We start from the raw sequence: 24,025 nt of genomic DNA, 5'->3' as shown, positions 1-24,025 counted from the left end.
TCTCGAAGTGTTTAATTAGTATGAGAACCAACAAGAAGCAGAAAAATCATTATCAAGAAAGTATAAATAAGGGGAGAAAACTAGCATTTCTTGAGCTTTTGCCAGGTGCTAAGGAGTGTGCTAGCCCAGTGGTTCTCAAATGTGGCACCGTCAGAATTATCTAGAGGGCTTGTTGAAACATAGATTGCTGGGCCCCGCCCCTTGAGTTTCTGAGTCAGTTGCTGTGGACTGGACCTCAATAATTTACTTTTTTTTACAGGAATATCAGAGGATTTCATTATCGGTGGATTGGCCATAAAACTATAAACTGTCATTTTTAGCTCTCAGTTACTTTTTTACTATTGATACGCCTAACTACAAAACAACTTTAAAAGATATGGTTCTCAAATGGGGGTGTAGGTTAGTAATAACTAACATTCAAAAGAATCATGTCTGTGAAAAAGCTTTCAAACTCAATTTCATATCATTTTTAATAGATTTAAATCATATTCATTCTGAAACTAGTAGCAGCATTCTTTGCTGGTGGCTCACTATAAGATATCACGCTGGAAATCTGGAAATTAAGCAACTGTTTCTTATGATACATATCACTTTCCCGGTATGGACACTTCGAGTTCATCCAGAGATTTCCTTAGACAGTTCTTTAATTCATCAGTTCCTTCTCTGCTAATTGCAGAGGTGGGGTGATATTTTGGAACTTCATAGTCCTCTCTGGAATCAAGTTTTGTTTTGTTTTTTCAAATAAATGCAGAAAATCTGTAGGATTCTGGACTTGATTCATCAGTACGTGGAATTTATCTCGGGCTTCAGGCAAGTCCATTGTATTAACTGCAGAAGTGCAGGTTTCGCCTAAAGCTCCTCCTTGTACAACTCCGGCTCTTTTGTCAGCAGTATTATAGTTTCAAAGGCAGTTCTGCATTGATTTTGGGACTAAAGCTGAAACCCAGAAATATCGACAACAGAAAGGAGTTGTTCCATTCTCCCTATATGCCTGAGGATGAGCGGCCCATTCCTTTGTTTCTATCGCTCCTTCTGTGAAACCACGAAGCTCGGCAACTGTTACCAGTTTGAAGTCTTTATATATAATCTTTCCAAGTTCAGGCTTTACTGTTGTAAATGCATAATCTGCGATCTCAGGTTTTGTGTGAGAAATCTGACTTAGCAACGAGGATTTTCCCGCATTTGGGAATCCCACTGGACCTATATCAGCTAGAAGTTGTAGATCAAGGTGAATTACTCGTTTCTGGCCTTTCAAGGGTAAGAAATTTATAAGTAACTTACCACCGAGACCTCTCTCAGCTGCCAAAATTCTGTCTTTCTCATTACTGAGTTCTATAATTTTACCATTTCCATCAGTTATTGAAATACCGACAGGTACAGGAATTTCACAGTCTTTTCCTTTGGAGCCCTTTAGAGCACTAACCTGACTGCTCACTCCTTCTCCAGCCACAAACCGTTTCTGAGCTTATCTGTCTTTAAGTTGTTTTAAAGTCCTTCCATTATGAGCTGCAACCCAGACATCACCACCTTTTCCACCTTCCACCTAAACGAGGGTAACCCATTCACCACTTCCTCCCGTGGTGAAGTCAGGCTATCGAGGTGTCCATGCCCTCTGAACAAACGCAACTGCAGGGCACGGCTGCTCCCATGGGCCAGGATTCCAAGAATTTACATTTTCAACGACTTTCCAGGTGATGCTGATGCTGCTGGCCCAGGAACCATACTTGGAGATTCATTCAAAGTTGATCATCTCTGCTACACACATATTAGCTCATTTAAACATCCCAAGAGCAGTGTAAAGTAGATATCGTTTACCACCATTTTGTACATGAGGAAAGTAGAGTCCAGAACTGGCCCTGAGTCCACAGCTAGTGAATGGAAAACCAAACCATGAATTTAGGTCTAACTCTGAAGCCCACAACTTTCCCACTATTTCAACCCCTGGCCTGCCTCCCATTTGCCCCCCACACCTGGCCCCCCCCCCATGCACACACACATAATTCCTGGAAAAGTAGACCTAGAATATTATCTGAGCTGGCCACTGTTGTCAAAATCTCCAGGGTTTTACAGATGTTAGTTAACATACTTATATATTTGTTGATATCCTGTGTGGTGTTTTTGGAGTTCTCAGTGACCTAGCTGAGCGAGCACATGTCTCTTCATAAACTGTAAATTCCAATGGTGATCCTGAAACAGGATCTTTACTGTCTACTAGAGTCACCTTATTAAATGACTGAAAAACAAGTCTCTGGGGTTTGAAAGTAAACAGGCAAGGTGACATCATTTCGGACCACATGCTACTAAAATAACAGATGGCTAACTGAAAGTTTTGCTAAGGATCCAGAATGTAGGAGTCAATGATCTTGACCAAAACTACCCCATTCTTTGACTCTGAGAAGACAAATAACTCCTAGGTGATCTGCCACCTCTGCTTCCTCCTTTCATAATGATAGAACCTGGTTACAAATCAGATTTCCATCTGACCATCCCCCTTCCCCTTCCCATAAGCCTCCTGCTGCATTAATTCAGCATGAGAATCAATTCTATTAAAATGTGTAAATGTAAAGACTTCAAACTTAAGTAGGTTTTCTCGTGTGAACAAAGGAATCCTATCTTCTTGTTGAATTTTTATTGTTTAAAAGAGTAATTCATATACAAATTACCAATGTAAGGAATTGGAGGGAAGGTATCACTATAGATTATACAGAGGTTTAAATGATGAAAAGGGAAATTTATGAACAGCTTTACACCAATACATTTGACAACTTAAATGATATAGACAAATTCCTTGAAACACGCAGACTATCAAAGCTTACAGCAGAACAAATAGATAACCTGTATATCTATTAAATAAATTGAATTTATAGTTTAAAACTTTTCCACAAAGGAAACTCCAGGTCCAGATGGCTTTACAGGTGAATTCTACCAAACATATAAGGAAGAAATAATATCGGTTCTATACAAATTATTTTGGAAGCTGAAGTTACTCCCAAGTAGCTCTTGAGGCTAAAATTACATTGAAATTAAAATACTTTAATTCAAGTCAAGATCAAAGGCTGCATTATTAAGGGGAGAATGATGTCTTTAGTCCATTTTTAGTTGGATTTTTGTTCTTTGTATGGGGTACGATAGTGTCCCAGTTTCATTCTTTTGCATGTGGCTGTCCAATATTCCCAGCACCATTTATTGAAGAGACTGTTCTTTCCCTACTGTATATTTGTAACTCTTTTATGTATGGTCATAAATTAATAGACCATACATGGATGGATTTATTTCTGGGCTCCCTATTCTGTTCCATTGATCTATGTGTCTGTTTTCATGCCAATACCATACTGTTTTAATTACTATAGTTTTGTGATAGAGTTTGAAATTGGGGCCATGATGCCTCCAGCTTTGTTCTTTCTCAAGATTGCTTTGGCTTTTCAGGGTCTTTTATGGTTCCATGTAAATGTTATGATTTTTTGTTTTATTTCTGTGGGGGGGAGGGAATGCCATTGGAATTTTGATAGGGATTGAATTACATCTGTAGATTACTTTGGGTAGTATGGACATTTTAAAAATATTAAGTCTTCTGATGCATGAGCATGGAATATCTTTCTACTTATTTGTATCTTTTTCAATTTCTTTTATTAATGTCTTGTAGTTTTCAGTGTACAGGTATTTTGCCTCTTTGGTTAAATTTATTCCTAGGGTTTGGGGGGGGGGGGTTGTTTTTTGTTTTGATGCAATTGTAAATAGAATTGTTTTCTTAATTTCTCATTCTGACCATTCATTATTAATGTATAGAAATTCAACAGATTTTTGCATATTGATTTTTATCCTGCATCTTTGCTGAATTAGTTTATCAGTTGTAGCAATTTTTATGGAGTCTTTGGGGTTTTCATGTTCTCTGCAAAAGTGACAGTTTTACTTGCTTCTAGGATTGATTACTGATGTCTGACATGGTCGTGATGGGACAGTGGTAGTCATTTCTATCCCTAATCTATTTATTCCCCTCTCTTAGAAACAGAAGCTCTGTAGAAAGAAATAAGATCATTAAGTATGGGTTACGGACAGAGTGTTGAAAGTGATTATGGGGTCAGGGCAAGTTCAGAAGCAAAGTGGTTAGTTTTCTTTTTTTGCTTTTTAATGATAATCCCCAGTGCTCACAATAAGCAAGAAAATGACCCTCTTGGGCACTGTTTTTGAGAATGTAAGTTGGCATAACTTTCCTGAAGGACAATTTGACAATATGTACCAAAAAACCTTAATAGTTTTCACACCCTTTGACCTAGAAACTTTACTGCCAGAAATTTATCCCAGGGATGTACAGGAAGACTTAGCAAAGGCTGTTCATGGTAAGTCTGTAATAATAAAATATTGGAGACAACCTAAGGGCTTGCCTTTAGGGGATTAGCTAAACACAATATACTGTCCAGTCAATGACCTGCAGTCACTTGAATATTACAGAAAGTAGTATATTCAGTAAGTCTCACTTTCAATTTTTTTAAAAAGAAATTAATGCATATAAATATATACATGGAAAAAAGTCGCAGTAGGTATACCAAAATATTAAGTTACTATTAAAAGATTAATATTACCTGATGGTAAAATTAAGAGTAATTTATATTTTCTTCCTTTTGCTGATCTGATTTTTGAAATTTTTCTATAAGTAATTCATATTTTTTAAAGGAAACTAACAAGTACCTTTCATTCAGGTTGCCAGGTAAAATACACCATGGGGCATATTTATACAACATTATTCATTGTTTATCTGAAACTTAAATATAAGTGGGTGTCCCCTATTTTTATTTGCTGCATCTGGCAAGCCTACTTTTAATGCAAAGTAATCAAAGGAGAGATCAGGATGCTGGACCCCAATGTGCTGGCCCCTTTGAGGATGGGGAGGAATTGATTGTTCCAAGTCTTTTAAACTAGGAAAGAAAGATCAATTTGGGAGCCACACAGTCCTTACCTCAAATCTGGACTCGACCACTCCGGCCATCCCCTCCCCTCCAGCCCCACTCACTGCTGCAGCCTAGATGTCCTGGGGCAAGTTACTTGTCTCCCCCGCACCCGGGTAATCATGCTTTGCAAGGATCAAATGAGACTGTGTGCGTGAAGGCACTTTGTAAATTGTGAACTGCCAAGCAGCACATTATTATCATGTTAGTAAATTATACGCACAAGGACAAGTTGAACAGGAACAAAACATCGCCGCAGACAACCCCGGAATTGTTCCTTGCAGCAGATTTTTGATTGCTCTCTGAGGTCAAAACAACTCAAGGTTTAGTCGCTCCGGGACTGAACCCATATATTAACATCTATCCAAATTGTCCTGGCGATCCTATTTATAGATGCGCCGATCGTTAAATATTGTTGGAACGCTTTGCCTGTCACACGCTGGTTGTTAAATTCCTTGGCGAGCAGCGTGGCTTGAGCGGCTCGGAGGAAGCCCGCGTGGCGCCCGGGTTTGGCAGCTCATAACTCCGGGCCCTCGCCTTGCCCTCGCACTGGTCTTGGTCACCTTGGAAACTGCCCTGTTCTGGATGCAGAGCACAGGAGCCCCAGCTGACATGGAATTAATCAGCAGCCGCCTTCTCTGCTGGTCTGTTCCTGAGCACCAGCCAGTGCCTCTCCAGCCACTTCATGGAGGAGCCATGTGGGGTTTCCAGGATCTTCCAGGGGGAAATTAACACAGGACGTTGGGGGATATTAAAAATGAAAAAATAAAATGAGGGAGGAAGAAAGAAATTAAGGGAGAAGGAAAGAGGAAGGAGGGAAGGAAGAAGAAAAGGAGATTATTATCCTATGTTACAGATGAGGAAACTGAGGCTCAGAGGCCCAAGGTCACATAAGCAGTAGATATCAGAGCTAGATTTCAGCTCCAGGGAAAATAAAGTCCCTCAAGGAGAAAACAATGCCCCCAAGGAGATGGAATTTTCTGATGTCCAGATCAGTTCCTCACAGGAATCAGATGCTCTGGAAACAGTGCCTCGAAAATGCAGCTTGTGAGTGAGGCTGAGTGGCGCAGAGGAGAGGCACAGCGAGAGGCAGCCGTCTGCAAGCCAGGATGAGGGCCCTCCCCAGGAACCTCACCCTGACCTTGGACTTCCCAGCCCCCCACACTGTGAGAAAAAAGTGCCTGTTGTTCAAGCAACCCATCTATGGTATTTTGTTTCTATGTTTAACTTGTCGAGGAACCACCAAACTATTTGCCACGGTGGCTGCGCCGTTTTCCATCCCCACCGTCAGTGTTTGAGGAGAGGATCCCAGTGTGGAATCCCAGTGTCCTCAGCCTGAAGCTGAGCTCGCCACAGACTTAACCGAGTGACCTCCTTACGTAACCTCTCTGGGTTTCATTTTCTCATTAGTCAAATGGGGGTAATAGAGCTGAGAGGGGATTATAACAGATGACATACGAAAAGCTCTTAGCACACGATACTCAGGAAACGTCAATGGTTTACTGGTTGGTGTGGAGCAAATCACAAAATCCCAGTGTGGGAGGGAGCCTGACAGGTGCAACAGATGAGTTCCTGGATTATCACAGCAGGATTCCACATCATGTGTCACACCCAAAGGTCCCCATCACTGCTCATTTTAGGGCAGGGGTGGGGAACGTCCAGCCCGCAGGCCTTATAAGGCCCACAAAATCATTTGGTCTGGCCCTGTCAAGGCAACCACAGGCAGGACTTGAAATTCAATAAATCTAGGAGCTTTTTTCATAGCTAATTTTTAAGTTGATAATTTTGTATGGCCCAGGGATGTTGTTATAATTATCCAAATGGCCCTTGGCAGAAAAAATGTTCCCCACCCCTGCTGTAGGCCAATGGGGGCCAGAACCAACTCTGCTTGACATCCGGGTGGAATTTCCCAAGTGTGTTCTTAGAAACTTGGCTTTTACAGGGTATACATGAGTAGTATCAAGGGAAAAAGAATTCTGGAGTCAAATAACTTTGGGAGACAGTAGGTTAAATAACACTGAAGCAGGTTTCTCTTTTTTTAATATGTCTTTATTGATTTTGGAGAGAGGAAGGGAGAGGGAGAGAGAGAGAGAAATATCTAGGATAAGAGAGTCATTGATCAGCTGCCTCTGGCACGCCCCCTACTAGGGATTGAGCCCACAACCCGGGCATGCACCCTGACTGGGAATTGAACCATGATCTCCTGGGTCATAGGTCAATGGTCAACCACTGAGCAACACCGGCTGGGCAGGTTTTCTTCTGCAGGACTTCTCAGAGCATTGAGCAGAGTTGTGCACTTTGAAATCTCCAAGAAATGTAGCCTGCAGCATTTCCTAAACCTCCCCATCCAGCGACACCTTCCCCAGCTGGGAAGGCTGCATCCAGAAATGAGGCATCTGTCCACACAGCAAGGAAACCACAGACAACAACCTAAGGTGGCCTCAGCCTTGAGTTCTAAATACCCCAAACCACTGCATTATAGAAATTCCCCCCTTTCCTGCTTTATCCTGAATGGCAACTTACAAACTGCAACCACTGTGCTCTGCAGTCTTTCTTGGTGTCCCCACTCATCCCTGCGGCATGAAGCCAGTCTCCAAGTTCAAGTTCAGGGTGTTATATAATCTGTGGCTGAGATGAGAGAGTCACCTTATCAGCACTGAGGAAACTGGCCCTCTCCATTCCCATCTTGAAGCAGGTCCTGAACACAAGTGGGCAGAGCTACGTCTCCCATCTCAGCCAGGTCTCTCAGCTGCTGAGTGCAGTAAATTTCCAGAGAGCTGACTTTCTTGGGTCCTGCGACTGCCCTTTTGTATGTTAGTGTACTTAAAAAAAAAATCCATGATAAATTTGGAGGCTATAACTAAGGTGTAAGGAAAGGTTAGGACCTGGGACAGACCAAAAGCCTTAGCAATTTCCTGAGACACAGGGGAAGGAGCCGTATTGTTCCAGGGACCTGACCTCCCAAGGTCACAGATAATGCAAATGCAAATGAGTTCTACCCTTTTGCTGCCACCTCAGGGAATGGTGAATAATTTCATCTCAGATGGTGACCAGATAAAATGACTAATCTTTTATTCTCAGGACACTGTGGAAACTGAGGTCTTTTCCTGAAACTCTTTTTAACTAGAATGAAGAGAATCCCAGGATGACCCTAAAACAATAACCACTGGAGCCAAGGAATCTTTATGAAGTACCTACTGTGTGACAGATACATATAGTCCAATAGCCAGAGAGAAGAGCCAGCTGCACACAAATGCACAGGGCTGGGATTAATCCTAGCCAGCCCTGGGACCACCACCAGTGCCCACAGACTGTGTGCTCAGCTGCAGTTTGGGAAACTGAGCAATGTCTGCAATGTAAGGAATTTGACCCACCCAGTCCTTATCAACCCTGTCCGGAGGCTGCAGCTGCGGTTGAGGCCCTGGGGAAGATTTACTCAAGTATAAAGTTAGAGGTAGATTTGTTTTTCTTTCTTTCTTTTTTTTAAGTTCATATTTTCCCAGATTCCTACAAAATAATGACCCAACGGCAAACTGGTTAGTGATTACATTTCATAGCTCTACCTTCAAGAAAACTGTTCCTACGTCATCCGCGCCACACACCCCACACACACACATACCAAATCATATCCAAGATTTTCTAATTTCCCTGAAATTAGATATTCTAATTTCTTGTTTGACTATTTATATTTAATTCTTTTTTTATTGAATTTATTGGGATGACATTGGTTAATAAAATTATACAGGTTTGCCCTGGCCGGTGTGGCTCAGCTGGTTGGGCACTATCCCATGCACGAAGGGGTAGCTGGTTCAATTCCCAGTCAGGGCTCATGCCCGTGCTGTAGGCTCGATCCCGTCAGGGGTGTGCAGAAGGCAGCCAATCGATGCTTCGCTCTCACGTTGATGTTTCTCTCTCTCTCTCCTCTCCTCTCCTCTTCCCTCTCTCTCTCTCTCTCTCTCTCTCTCTCACCCCTAATATGCACTCGCCTTGTTTGCTCGGGCTTTCTCTCTCCATAGCAGTCATGCGACCCTAGCAGCCGCCTGGGGCCTGGCCCCAAGTGCAGGCCTTGGCACAGAGTCAGCCAGAGTCCAAGCAGGAATAGGCTATGCTAGCACGATGGGGGCAGACACGGACTGAACAAATGGCATAAGATCTCTGGACACTGGCCCTATTTTGGGGCCTGATGAAGACAAGATTGCACTTTTTCCATAGCGGGAAAGACAGAGATGAGACACTGGGAGCCTGGGAGGGGTCTTCCATTTCCACCCAAACAAATCTTACAACTAAACCACATCCGTCCATATGTGGGTCTCCCGGAATTCTTTCCTTGTGACTCCGTGAAAGGGTCTCATTTCCACTGACAGCAGCCAGATCCTGCCTGGCTTGGAATCTGAAGATCCCTTTCCAAGTGCCATTCTTGTCTCTGGAGGTTTGGCTTAAAGAGGACCCCCATCTCTCTCCCATGTTTTCAGGGGTTACAGTGCTCTTCAAGACGTGCTATGGGGTTTATCTATGGAAGAATAGTCAGGTTCTTGTTAACATGAAAATTCTGATTTCCAACCCCAGACTTATAGAATGGGGATCTTTTGTGGAGGAACCCTGGAATTTGTATTTTTAAAATATTTTCCAGGCAATTTTGATGGCCCCAAATTTAAAAACCACTGAACTGGAAGGGACTGAAAGAAAGGTGAGGGTTAGGAGAGTAAATGCCTAAGGTTGATAAGGCCAAAGAGCCACCATCTTGCTGAACTGATGTCAGCTTTCTCCTCTGCTCCTTAAGTGGGAGGAGTAGTTACATTTTGCTTTGAGATCCAAGTGCCAACTGGGGTCACCCTAAGGTCAGATTGGCACCACCTCTTGCCTACAGGACTGTGAACTTCCAAAAGATAAGGATACTTTTATGACCCCTGGGGAACTATGCACAGTGTTTAAGCATTTCCAAGTGCTGTTATTTTTTTTTTATCTGATGGCTGTGGTTTTGAAATTTGAAAACATAGCAAATCGGTCATAAAGCAATGACTGTTTATGTGCATTTTCACAGCATTAAGCAATGCCTTCTTTGTGCTGAAAATCAACATTATTTACTTTGGGAATCTTTCCCAGATTTCTATTAACTCATTCATGCGCAGTTTCTCCTCCCAGCCTTGTGACTCAGTGAATGTTTCCCCAGCTGCGGCAGGCGACAAGGAAACTGTCCTATACAGACCCACACTAGTGCACTGAACTCATAAGGATCATCGAAGACCCTGTACTCCAGTTATATCCCCAGATCAGGAGTTCCCTCTTCAGACTCTGCTGGGACTCATCCAAGAATGAGGAGCTCCCCACTGTTTTGGAGGTCCCCACTCCATTGCTATGTAACAAACCTCCCCCAAAATGTAGTGACTTAACACAATAACTATTTTATTTGAGTTTTTTCATCACTGTTTGGATTGACTGAGCCCAGTTGAGCAGTCCTGTTCCATGGGATGTCATTTAGGCCTATAGATTTTGGGGCTCAACTGGTCTAAAGAGTCCAAGCTGGCTCACTCCCGTGGTTAGTAGCTGACGCTGGCGATTAGCGGGGAGCTTAGCTGGGAGCTTAGCTGGAGCTGCTGGCTGAAATGCCTACACATGGCCCACTCCCTGCTCCCTGGAAGGTAAAGCACAGGCATGTGAGCTAAGTGTGGCCAGTGAGATGCTCCTGCCTCAGGCTTTGTCCACAAAGGCACAAAAACAGTGATTTTCAAGATTGCCCTGTTGGCAGTGGAGCAGAGCTACCTCAGTAACCTAGACTACTCACCTTGAAACTATTTTGTGCAAGAGAAATACACTTCTGTATTTGTTAAATCACTCTAAATTAGGCTTTCTTTGTTACCGCAGCTTAGCTTACCCTACTTGTAGGGATTTTAGAACATGGCCACAAGTTCTTTGACACTCTTCCCATCGAGAAGCACAGTCTTTGTCCACTCCCCTTGAACTAGGGCAGGGTTATGACTACTTTGATCAGTGGACTGTGGTGGAAGTGACTTCTAAGGCCAGGTATGAAAGACACGCAGCTCCCTCCCTCGTCACCAGAACATTAGCTCCTGGAGCACTGAGCTACCTAGTAAGAAGTCACACTACCTAGAGGCTGCCCCACTGTCAAGAAGCAAGCCACATGGAAAAGCCATGTATAGGCACTCTGGCCAATTGTCCCAGCTCAGCCCAGGGTTCAAGTCATCCCAGCCCAATCTCCAAATATGTGAATGAAGAAGCCTCCAGTTCATTCCATTACCCCATCCCTACTCCGGCCTTTTACCTCACTCACATTTGGGACTGAGGTCCCAGAGGTTATTGCATCATCCCTGCTGTGCTGTTAGAATTCCTGACCCACAGAATTCACGAGCTTATTGAAATGATGGTGGTGACTTTATTCCACTAACTTTTGCGGTTTGTTCCACTGTAATAGCTATAAATTAACATATCATAGATCCTCCGAGCTATCCAATACCCTTCCAAAAAATTCTTCTTTGCCGATCAAGTTAACCAGAGTTGGTTTCTGTTGTTGCAATCAGGAATCTTGACAATGAAACACTATACAACCCTTAAGCTGTCACGAAAATATGTTCACAATGTAGTGTTAAGTGAAAATGGCAGGTTCTAAAACAGTAAGTATAGAATTGTCCCATTTTTATAAAATAAAATTATTACTTTTGCATAGAATAAATTCTAGGATGCTATGTACCAAAATTATACGGTATTGTCTTCAGGTATTGGAATCATAGGGTTTTTTGTCCATGTGTTTACCTATGTTTTCTAATGTTTTAAACTAATGTATATCATTACACCGTGACTTGTATAGTTTTTTTAAATAAAAAATTAAAAAAAACAAAAACTAGGGTTATAGATCCAGGAATTTGAGAGTGCCTGGAATACCTCTTCACCTGGGGGAATTTTGTGCATTCCCCAATGACAGACCCCAAAGCACAATCGTTAGGGAGTGTGGAAGCCCCATTAGGGAGTATAGCAGCCCCTGATCATTCCTCCCCTTCCTATAAGCATATGCCGTCCCTCACATCTAGAAGTAGAGTTTATTTCCCCTTTCTATAATCTGGGCTATTCCTGCGACTGCTTTGCCCAACGCAATGCAGCATAAGATGTTTGAGGACCTCCAGTCTCAAGCCTTAAAGACCGGAAGCTTCTGTTTCCTTCCTCTTGCATGCTTGTTGTTGGGGTGTCCCGTCTCAGAACTTAGCCCCAGCCACGTGGACAGGTCGCTCGGAGGAGCACCAGGACTGTCCCTTGGCAGCCGCAGCTGAGCTCACAGCCAGCAGTCGGCACCAGCTGCCAGCCGTGTGGGTGGGTGGGATTCCTGTGGGACTCCAGCTGGGGGAGACCCAGAGGATGGCTGCTCCAGCCACCATCCTGGGGGGCTGCAGAAGCACCACCCAGCTGAGCCCTGTTAACCCACAGACTCAGGAGAGGTTCTAAAATGGTAGTGCTTTTTGCCACTAGATTTGGGGGTAAGAGGGTAGCCAGCCTCCAAAATGACTCCTCCTGATAGTCACACCCTTTTATAGTCCCTTTGCACATTGTACCAGGGCTGGTCTGTGTGACTAACCAAATAGAGCAAAAGCGATACACGGTATATTACTCCCAAGAGTAAGTTATAAAAGACCTTGTTGCTTCTGTCCGGGTCCCTCGCAGTTCACTCTTCATTTTGTGAGCAGCCCCATGGAGAGAAGTCCACATAGGATGACCAACTGGTTGTCAGGTCCCTCAGGACGATCCTGGTTTTAGACTGAAAGTCTCACATCCTGAAAACCCACTCAGCCCTGAGTAAACTGGGATGGTCACCCCACACCCACATGATGAGGACCTGAGGCCTCTGGACAACCGTGAGCAAGAAACCGAGGCCTCCTACCAACAGCCACATGAGAGCGCCGTCTTGGAAGGCCCAGCTGCGAGCTTGGCTGCAGCCCTGTTACAGACCCTGATCCAGAACCCTGGCCCAGATTCCTGACCCCCAGAAACTGTGTGAGATAATAAAGCTTAGTCACTTTAAGCTGCTAAATTCAAGGTAATTTGTTAAACAGCAATAGGTAACTTATACAGGTGGTTTGTTACAGCCTAACAGGTAACAAAAACAAAGAACATTTCAGATGGGGTTCTCCCCCCTGTTTTAAACAACTGTGATGATCTTTCTGTTTGGGGAATTCTTTTCTTTTCCTGAAAATCAACCTGAGGGAATTGAGAGTTCCTGAAGAACAGAGCTGGGCAGGGCCCCCTGCTGCTGCTGGGTGAGCTCATTCCAACTCTAATTGTTTTCCAGGCTTTAACAATAAATCTCTGGGGCTCACAAGGTCCTCCCACCTCTCCATTTCCAAATGCTCCCCGAGGCCACCCTGATTTCCCTGAAGGCTGGAAGTGCTTACCTGGGCTGCTTAGACAGCCTCTCTGCTAGAAAGCATCCCCTGGGCTCTGACAACATGGCTATCTGGGTGCAGAGAGCAATGCACAGGGTGCAGGGCAAGCACATGGTTTGTGGGGTTCTGGGGGGGTCTTGACCTAAAATCTTTTCCAACCAGGCACCAAATTATGTATCTTTATTGATTTCAGAGAGAGGAAAGGAGAGGGAGAGAGAGAGATGGAAACATCAATGACGAAAGTCATTGATCGGCTGCCTCCTGCACACCCCTGACGGGGGATCAAGCCGCAACTTGGGCATGTGCCCTGACCGGGAATTGAACTCCTTGATCATAGGTCAACGCTCAGCCGATGAGCCACGCCCGGCCGGGCCCAAAGTATTTGAGATTTCACCTTTCAAGTGTGATTAATTCCCTTGGGAGGGAAAACTTATTTACTCACCAGCACCTTCTTCTGATGAGTTTATTGAAGGCATTTTCCCTACCCAGGGTAGCATAAGAGCAGTGGGAAGTTACCCCAGGGAAGCACAAAAGGCAGGCCGGGCCCTGGCCAGTGTGGCTCCGTTGGCGGAGGGTCATCCCATGCACTGAAAGGCTGCCTGTGCTATTCCTGGTCAAGGCACATGCCAGGGTTGTGGGCCCCAGTAGGGGGTGTGCAGGAGGCTCTCACATATATATTTCCCTCCCTAAAAATCAATAAAAATATTTTAAAATAATTAAATAAAAATCGGTCCTGGAGAGCTTAACAAACAAACAAAAACAAAAGGCAGATGGGACCCCACAAAGCTAACCTTGGCTCCGCCTCCTAATTTTGTGTTAGACTGACAGTGTCTACCGTTAGGGCTACAGGGCTGCACACGGGCGGAGCACCCAGCATGCTCGAGGACTGCTCTGTACACCCAGGGACCCAGGGACCCAAAGCAAATAGATGATTATACAGGTAACATGTAATGAGCTATTAGTTTCTTGGGGCTGTTGTAACAAACTACCACAAACTGGGTGGCTTAAAATACCAGGAATTTATTCTCATATAGTTCTGGAGGCTAGAAGTCCAAAATTAAAGTGTCAGCAGGGTTAGTTCCTTCTGAAGCTGTGAGGGAGAGAGTTCCATGCCTCTCTCCGGGCTTCTGGTGGTTTGCTGGCAATCTTTGGCATTCCTCGGTTTGTCCATGCATCACCCCAATCTCTGCTTTCATGTTCACAAGGCTTTCTCCCTGTGTGCATGCTGCTGTGTCTGCATTTTCCATTCTAATGACCTAATCTTAAGTTGATCATCTGCAAAGACCCCATTTCGAAATAAGTCACATTCATAGGCTCTAGGAGTTAGGATTTCAACATCTTTTGGACAAAAACACAATTCAACCCATAACACTGAACATTTAGTTAAACCACTTAATAGCCAGGAAATTCCAGGCATTTGCCTGATAGTCATTTTATATACATTTTTTCTAATCCTCACAAAGATTTCCCAATATTATAACTATAGAAAGTGAGGATCAGAAAGATTATAGGTCTTATTCTTACTCACATTGCCAGAAAATATAGGCTCTGGAATCAGATTGCCTGGCTTCACCACTTAGCTGAGAGGCCTTGGGCAAGTTAATTAACCTCTCTGTGCCTCTGTGTCCTCACTTGTAAAGTGAGGATAATAATACCTCCATCCATGCTGAGTTGCTGCAAAAATTTTAAAAGATAAGTCACAGAGCCTGGAACACCCTAATTACTGAACTTATGGTAGCTGTTATTATAAGTAATGGAGTCAAAATTTAGATCACCATCTCCGTTCTGATTCCTTCATTCTTTCCACTCAGATCCAGCATGAGTAGGTGTCAGCCACCCCTGCATCCATGATTTCACTGAATCCTCATAATACCCCTGGGAGGTGAATATTTCTGGCTCTACTTTATAGATGAAGGAACTGAGACACAAAGGGGGAAGATGTCCTAAAAATGTATACACACTTTGAATAATTATTAATTCCAATAAGTTAAATCAGAAAAGAAAGAAACATCAATTGAGCTATCAACTGGTAAAGTGTGTATACATGTGAGGGGACACCCTGTATACATACAAACACACACAATTTAGCGAATTAGAAATAACCTAATGTTTATTGCGCTCCTAATTTAATTTCTGCCTGGTACGTTCACATGAATTATTTTAGCTAATAAGACAATCCAGTTTGCATTATTATTTACAGTTTTAAAAAGAAGAAACTGAAGCCCAGAGAAGTTAAGTGACTTGCAGATGATTGCACAGCTCGTGCTTGGGGGAAGTGGGAACTGAGCACCCAGTCTGGTCTCTCCAGCTAGAAAATCCATGTTTTTGTCACCCTCTCACATCCCCACACCACCTCTCTTGGCTCAGACAATGGTCTACATTCCACTTAATGTGAAGTCATACATGGTTTTTCATGTTGCCGCAAAGCCTTCAAAACCTTCCTTTTAAATGGCACCATATTATTCCAACTATAGTTTACATACCATCCCTATTGTTGAGTAAGCACATTCCTTCCAAAGCTTTTTGCCATTAAGAGGAATTCTGACAGCTGCACTGTGCTGATAAGAGTAGAAATGAGGGACTGGTGAGCCATTTGGGGGATTTCTTGGGCATCACCAGCAACCTCATCTACAGTGCTCCTCCTTCAGCTCCCTGCCCACACACCTGCCCTCTCCACCCTGTCTTAATAAACCCGGTTAACAGTCACCTAAGGAGAAGGAAATGTAGCAAGTGGAGCAAAGAAAGATGAAAAAAATATATCCCTTGGAACTCATACCCATTCAGGCCAGATGAGTTCATTACCTTTTAACAACTTAACGTAGACCTTATCCATCTTAAATAGCTTTGACAGCTGGAAAAGTTAAGATTATGTTAGGACTTTTGCTGGTTTTGAAAAGATTATAAATCCTCTTATTTCAAAAGGGCCAAGTGAAAGGTTTTTAAATCCTGTTAAGAATTTTAGCCTTTATTCTGGAAGTAACAGGTAGTCATTGAATGGTTTTAAACAGAAGTGATGACCTGAGCTGATTTTTTGATCTAGAAGAACACCCTAGTTTGGAGGGCAGTAGGATTTAGTGATTAATGGGATAGAGAAGGGTGGCAGGGAGGACTCCAGCGTGACCCTAGGATACCCCCAGGACAGCTGGGTGGGTAGAATGAAAAGCGGAAGGGAAGGGAAGGGAAGGGAAGGGAAGGGAAGGGAAGGGAAGGGAAGGGAAGGGAAGGGAAGGGAAGGGAAGGGAAGGGAAGGGAAGGGAAGGGAAGGGAAGGGAAGGGAAGGGAAGGGAAGGGAAGGGAAGGGAAGGGAAGGGAAGGGAAGGGAAGGGAAGGGAAGGGAAGGGAAGGGAAGGGAAGGGAAGGGAAGGGAAGGGAAGGGAAGGGAAGGGAAGGGAAGGGAAGGGAAGGGAAGGGAAGGGAAGGGAAGGGAAGGGAAGGGAAGGGAAGGGAAGGGAAGGGAAGGGAAGGGAAGGGAAGGGAAGGGAAGGGAAGGGAAGGGAAGGGAAGGGAAGGGAAGGGAAGGGAAGGGAAGGGAAGGGAAGGATGACAGGACAGCAGTTCCCTTCTGGACCAGCTGAGCTAGGGGTGCAGGGTTTGGGGCAGGTGGACTTCCGGATGCTATCCCCCAGGACTCTTGCTGGCTGGCTAGGGACTCAGGTCCAGGAGGAAGGGCCACATAGGCCATTCCAGGCCATGCCGTGGAATTGGATGGTTCTAGAAAGCCACAGCTGGCCCAGCAGGAGAACTGGGGACACTGGGGGAGACCTTGAGTAACCTCGGTCACATATTCAGGGGTTGAGAGATTTTCAGGCTTCACATTTTCTACACCAAGAAAAGGAGGTTCCCTTTCGTGCGGGACATCCTGGGAGATGTGAGGGGCTCAGCGACCTGGGGGTTGGGTTGGGATATGTTGATAAGTCTTGGAGCAATTGAGGATTTCCTGCAGTTTGGAGGGTGGATGGGGGGGGGGCGTGGATCTGAGCTTCTTTGCCATGGACTTGACAGTAGAGGGAAGGGAGATGCACAATGTCACTAAGAACCTTTAATTAGCTGAGAAATACAAATTATTCTTCTTCATTGAGCTTCATTTAGTAGCAGGTTCAATACACAATTTATAATTGTACCTTATTGATTTACATAAATTTGCAGTTGTTTACAAGTTCTTGGCATACTTTTTGTTCCTCCAAGGCCAAGACCCACAGATGCCCCAAAGGAGATTTGCCAGCAACAAGGGAGAAAGCCCCAGGCAGCCTCACAAAGCTTTTCCAGTTTCTATCCTTTGGCATTTGATAGGCTGGGCTTCCCTGTGCAGGGAGAGGTCTGCCTGAGGCCAGGGAGGGGTTGGGGGTGGGCCAGACCCCAGAATCACACCACTGAGGATTAACTCCAAGCCGAGGTCATACCACAGTCATCAAAGTGCTTTCTTCCTCTTTGACAGGAGGCTAATCATTTGACAGGAGGCTAATCGATGATTATTTGAGGATACTCCTGACCCCTCCCTCAAACACCAGCCTGTGTAAACTCAGGCCTTTAAGCCCAGTTCTATTTGGGCTAAGAGGACTGAGTGGGTAGCAGGCAGCAGTGAGGTCCTCAGGAGGAGCGGCAGAGTCACTAGGTAAATGGGGTACTTTGTAGTAGCTTTTTGATCCAGCCATTTGCAGCTTACTGAGTTAACATGAGTCAAAACTGTATAACCAGGAGATTTGAGAGAAGATATCAAAATACCAAGCGATTTCATAGTAATTGCCAGTGCAAAGCATGAAACATTAACTTTTTTTGTTGTTGTTAATCTTCACCTCAGGGTGTTTTTCCCACTGATTTTTTTAGAGAGAGTGGAAGGGAGAGGGGTGGAGAGAAAGCGAGAAACATCAGTGTGAGGAGACACATTGATCCGTTGCCTCCTGCACGCGCCCCATCTGGGGCCGGGGACTGAACCTGCAACCCAGGTACTTGCCCTTGACCAGGAATCGAAGAGACCCTTCCATGCTCAGGCCGGCTCTAACCACTGTGCCACACCAGCCAGGGCCCTTTTTTTGGTGGTCAACAAATGTTTAGTGATTGTCTACCATGGGGCAGGCTCTCAGCCAGCAGGCACTGAAGACCCAGAAATTGAATGACTAGCACAGGAGAGGACAGATAAAAGTAGTTACCCAACCCCCCCATATAACTATAATTCAAGATATGTGCCTTAGTAATAACATTAATGCTATCAATAATACCTAACATTATTGGGTTGACTATTTGCCAGGCACGGTGAACTGAATGGTCTTCAATTCATCCCCTCATTTGGTCCTTACAACTCCATGAGACAGATGGGTTTATCATCCCCACTTTACAGGTGAAAAAATCTGGGGTACAAAGAAGTTGTGACTTGCTAGGAAAAGGCAGAGCTGTGATCTGAACCAAGGTCTGACTCCATGAAGCATGCACTCGACTGAAGTAAAGAGCAGAGTGAAATAAGGACTTGCCTTCGGCATGGGAAGATCTCTCTGCACTCCCTATTCCCTCACCCTTTCCCTGCCTTTTTAGCTCAATTAGGATGACAGTACCATTGACCTACTGACCTGACCTGATATCTAGGACTGGGGTGGCTCTGAGTCAGAGCAGAAAATGCCAGACAATTTCAGGTCTACCGGTTGGGTCATGATGAAGGATTAGGGATGGAGTTAGTTAGGGTCAGGCAACAAGACAGTCGTGCTGTGCTGACCTAATTACATCCCCTGCACTGTGATAAAAATGATTGAGTCAGGTTTTGCTTTGTGCAAGAGTCATCTGACTGATCACAAAGAGGCCACCCAGGGTTGTGTTACCTTAATGAATTTACCACGGAGCTGGACCTGTTTCACAGCCAAACCGGTATCCTGAGCTTCATAAGCCTGGACAAACCTGAGTCCCAGCAATCCAGCTCATAGGAGGCTGCAGTAGATACCCACTGACTTATTAACAGTTGGTGCTAGTCCTTCAGTAACTGGAATGCTCCTGTCAATAGGGGTACCCTTTTCCCAGTATTAGTAATCCCAGGGAGCCAAATGAGTCATCAGCAGTCTGGTTGGTGGGTGTTTCTCACTGTTAAAGGAGGCAGATTTCACTCGAGTCCGGGTGGGGCTTAGCGAGTCATCTCCGCCTCATAGCCCAGCATGTCTGTGTGTGTGAGCTCCAATTTCAGGCTTCTCTCTCCAGGACAGTGGTAGGTAATAAGTGCCAACTTCTGGCCTCTTGGCTTTACTCAACTTTATTTTTCCTTCCTCCTTCTAGTCTCCATCCTTCTAACCCCTCATGTTTTTTGTTTTTTTTTAAATTCTCATCTGAGGACATGCTTAGAGAGAGGAAGGGAGAGAGAGAGGGAGAAACATCAATGTGAGAGAGAAACATTGATCGGCTGCCCTCTGTACACACCCCGGGATCAAACCCTCAACCCAGGCATGTGCCCTGACTGGGAATCCAACCGGCAACCTTTCGGCTCACAGGGCGACTCTACCAACGGAGCCACTCAGGCCGACCATATCCCTCACTCTTATTTCATGTGTTCCCCATACAATTGATTAGGTTGCTGGCCATTCAGTCATCACATCCCAGCCCTGGCCCGCTGAGATGAAGTCAGAGACGCCGGCTTGCTAGGTAGGCTGGTTATTCCCAAGCTCTTCATTTATTGATAGAATTTTTTTGTTTATTCTCAGATATATTAGGTTGAACTATATGAAAGTGCAATTTTGGTAGGTCAAAAACAGTCAAACAGCAGCAACTTCATGGGGTTCAACCACCAGCAGGCCAGACCCATGAGGCGGGGTGGGCTTAGTAAGTCTAGTGCTCTTTTGCGAGCCTTGGAGGTAGGTGGGAGGGCACCCCTGATGATTTTTCTGGAAACAAGCTCTTCTCGGTAGCTATTTGTGCCTGGGGCCTTATTCCTCTTGCAGTCCACTTATCCTCCAACTAGGGCCTAATGTTAGGGATGGGCAAAGGAGGGACTTGAGGTTGAATTCTTTACATGACAGAGTATGTGTTCTGAAGCCAACAGGGAACAATCTTAAGGAACACTTTTTTAAAGAAATATATCTTTATTGATTTCAGAGAGAGGGAGGGAGAAGGAGAGAGAGAAACATCAATGATGAGAGAGTCATTGATCGGCTGCCTCCTGCACGCCCCCTACTGGGGATCAAGCCCACAACCCAGGCATGTGCCCTGACCGGGAATCGAACCGCCATCTCCTAGATCCTAGGTTGATGCTCAACTGCTGAGCCACACTGGCTGCGCTTTTTAAAAAAATCCTCACCTGAGGATATTTTTTCCATTGCTTATTTTTTCCAGAGACAGTGGAAGGGAGAGAGAGAGAAAAAAAAAAATCCACGTTAGAGAGACATCAATTGGTTGCCTCCCAGACATGCCCCAGCCGGTGCCAGGGATGGAGCCTGCCATGGAGGTACATGCCCTTGGCTGAACTCAAACCTGGGACCCTGCAGTCAGAGGGCCGACACTAACCACTGAACCAAACTGGCTAGGGCTTAAGGAACACTTTTAGATAGTCTGCGGTTTGTGCATTCACCTGTTAATGTGGAAAATTAAGGACTAATGGCGACATTTCACATTTTACAAGGATCACTCAAACATCTGTGTGATGCAGGCTGTCTGTATTCCCAACACCATTCCTACCTGCAAGGGTTTTAAATGTGCTACAATTGTATGTATGTGTAACTGCTTCTAGCTACCATCTTACCATACAGTAAATTCTGTGAGAGCAGGGCCTATGTTTGATTTACAGTCCTTAACTCCTATCATAGGGCCTGGCATATAGGTCAGGGGTGGGGAATGTCTGACCTGCGGGCCACATACACCCCAAGAAATCCTTAGGTCTGGCCTTGCCAAGGCCTAACCAAAGAGAAGCAGTTCCAGCCATCACATTAGGAGATTAATTAAATATGACCAAACATAGCAGGCTAATTTTTAAGTTGATAATTTTGTATGACCCGTGAATGATGTTATAAATATCCAAATGGCCCTTGGCAGAAAAAGGCTCCCCACCCCTGTAGTAGGTGCTCATTAAATAATGTTTTATATCAATGAATGAGTGAATACCTAAGTAAATAAATGAAGGGATTAAACAAGTCATGGAAATACCAGGAAGGCATTAAATACCATGTCAAATGAAAGGCCTTTGGGCCTTTAAAGGTCAGGCACCAGGCTGCTTGTAGAAGTCAGCAGAGGTGACCTGGAAGTAGTTGCTCTCCAACTGGAAAAGGCTGGTGGAACAGCTTCGGCAGTAGCATAGTCTGCCTCACAGCTGCGAGAGAGGAAGCCACAAGTGAAAAGAAGCCACAAATGCAAAGTTGCTCCTCATTTCCTGGCAAGCTCTTTGGCCAGCTTGAGCTGCATTCCTTTGAGCTGAGCATGTGTGGAATTTCCAGCCTAGGTAGCAGAATGGAACTTGGAACAAATAGCTCAGCAAAAGAGAACCCAGGGACAATGGGGCTGGGCCCAGCTGCCCTCTGCCAGCTTTCGAGTTCACAGAATATTGGAGTTCAGTGGGCCTCGTTGAGGGCGAAAAAATGATATCCATTGGAATGCACCACTCCAGAGGACCCAGAGAGAAATTTCCATGTTCAGACAGCATTAGAATCCTTAGATGTGCTGAAATACCTGGGAATGGTATGAATCCTTACCACCGTTCAACTTTCCATCTAGCAAGGACAAGTGAAGGTCTGTTTTGCTTTAAAGATGGGGGAGGGCCCAAACATTAGAAGGCAGAGAGGAAGATACCTTCATTAAATGAGCGCTGGAGGATGTTTCCATGGCTGGGTGATGTTGAGGGGGCTGGTGCTAGCAAGATTCAGCACTCTGTGTAACTGCTCTGGAGGAGAGTGGCAGGGGCGATTTATAAACAACTGGTGGGAATATATGCTGTCAGTTTCAGGGCAGGGAATTCAAAGAGGAAAGGACCAGTTTCATGGAGGAGAGAAAAACTATAGACAATGACACAACCACAAAGACACTGGTCTCTCTACTGGCCTGACCTGAAGTTCTTACACCTGACAAGCTCTGGGAGCATGCCATCTATCACCCTGAAAAAATGTAATGGGGAGTTTTGCTGTATCTACCCTCAACTACTGTTCCTTCTCTGCATTTTTCCAAGTCCATAATTCCTTCAAGACACTGATACCTTGATGGGGACCTAAGAAAGGGAGTGCTGAATTCCAGTCATTCATATCTAGATCTTCACTTCTAAGATTATAAGGGAGTTGAAGGCAAGAAGGACAAATTACTCAACCTAGAACAAGCTACACTGCCTTAACTATAGCTAAATAGGTGCTTCATAGATAAGGGGGGAGAGAACAGATGAAGAAAGGGAAGGAGACAGAAAGGGGAGAAAAAAGGGAGGGAGGGAAGGAAAGAGAGAGGAAGGAAGGAAGGGAGGGAGGGGGGGAGGGAGGGAGGGAGGGAGGGAGGGAGGGAGGGAGGGAAGAGAAGAAATTCGGTCAGATGTTCAGGAGGCGGCGGCGGGGCGCAGTGCTGCACTCGGCCTGCATCACCGAAGGTCAGTGATGTCACAGAAGGAAGTCACCCAGGGGCCCATCCTCAGTAGTTGTAGTTGGGGGCAGTTTATCTTTGGGGCATAAGATGTAAACTTGTTGGCGAAGGCTAGCTCCTTGATTTACTTCTTTAATATATTCTAGACTTAGCTCTTTAATGGGGGGGACGACACACTTAATGGGGAACATGTAGAGGAGGAGACAAAGCAGCAGCGACGCAGCCCCACTCACCGCGCGCCGTCCCGGGAGCCGCTCACGCGTCCGAGTCATTCCCGCGGCGGTGGGGACAGTCCTCTCAGGCCCTCAGGAGGAAGTGGCGAGTTGAACACCTTACATTAGACCCCCTTTCTCATGCACAAGGGCTCGTTTCATTCTCCAAGCTCAGAGGACACTTAAGTAGTAGCGCCGGGTTTTGCCTGGGCATTCTGTCCCCGCCGTTCCCCCTTTTATCAGGGATTAAAGCTAAGGATAAACTGCAGCCGTCCTCCAGGCTCGACCAGGGGGCACTGGTTAAATGTATTAAAAAATCATTTTTCTCGCATCTAATTAAGCACCGTGCTGGGCAGCTAACAGGTGCACTTCCCCCACGTATCTCACAGGAGCTAATAAATTCCGCATCAGTAGCTTGAGGGTCAGATTTATTTATCTTGCTCTTAATAGACGTATCTCGTAGAGGGCGGAGTTCACAAAACAATTCCCTCCTATTTACCCACTGGATTTAATAAAAGATCTTCAAACGAGACCTAAACTTCATGCCCAGACCAGCGACGGTGGCCGCCCAGAGGCGAGCAGAGGCGGCGGCACCGCGGGAACAGCCGGTTCACCCGCCAGCCTCTAACATGGCCAGTTTCCGTTCCGCTCCGGCTCCAACGGCGCGGCCACAGCTCGCAGCGGGCGAGCGGGCACACGTGCAGCCCACGCATGCGCCCGGGCTGAACCCACGCGCCCCGCCCACCGGGCCTCTCCTGCCCAGTCACCAGCCAGCCCTCTAAATGCCACCCTCAAAACGAAACCTTCGGCCAATCGGGAGCCTGGAGTCATCAGACACGTCACTTATTTAACATATACCGTCCCCCTGACCCGTCAGTGGCCGGGATTGTCGCCTAAGCGCTTCGTCTTGTCACCTGATTGGCTCCTTTTCCAGCTACGCCTCCGTCTCCTCCCACCGCCCTCCCCG

The 24,025-nt window shown here is 45.4% G+C and overlaps 1 pseudogene across 1 annotated transcript; it reads right to left on the bottom strand.

The window, feature by feature from the left end:
- Positions 1–478: 478 nt before the first annotated feature.
- LOC308567505 (GTP-binding protein 10 pseudogene) lies at positions 479–4,984 on the bottom strand (annotated as a pseudogene). The gene is made up of 2 exons: positions 4,955–4,984; positions 479–1,591 (listed from the first exon to the last, which is right to left on the bottom strand). The product of its transcript is annotated as a GTP-binding protein 10 pseudogene (transcript).
- Positions 4,985–24,025: the final 19,041 nt, after the last annotated feature.

This window comes from Miniopterus schreibersii (assembly GCF_964146895.1).
Source record: "Miniopterus schreibersii genome assembly, chromosome: 15".
Classification (NCBI taxonomy): Eukaryota; Metazoa; Chordata; class Mammalia; order Chiroptera; family Miniopteridae; genus Miniopterus; species Miniopterus schreibersii.
The sequence above is the reverse complement of the archived record's forward strand: the minus strand, read 5'-3'. Positions and strand labels throughout refer to the sequence as shown.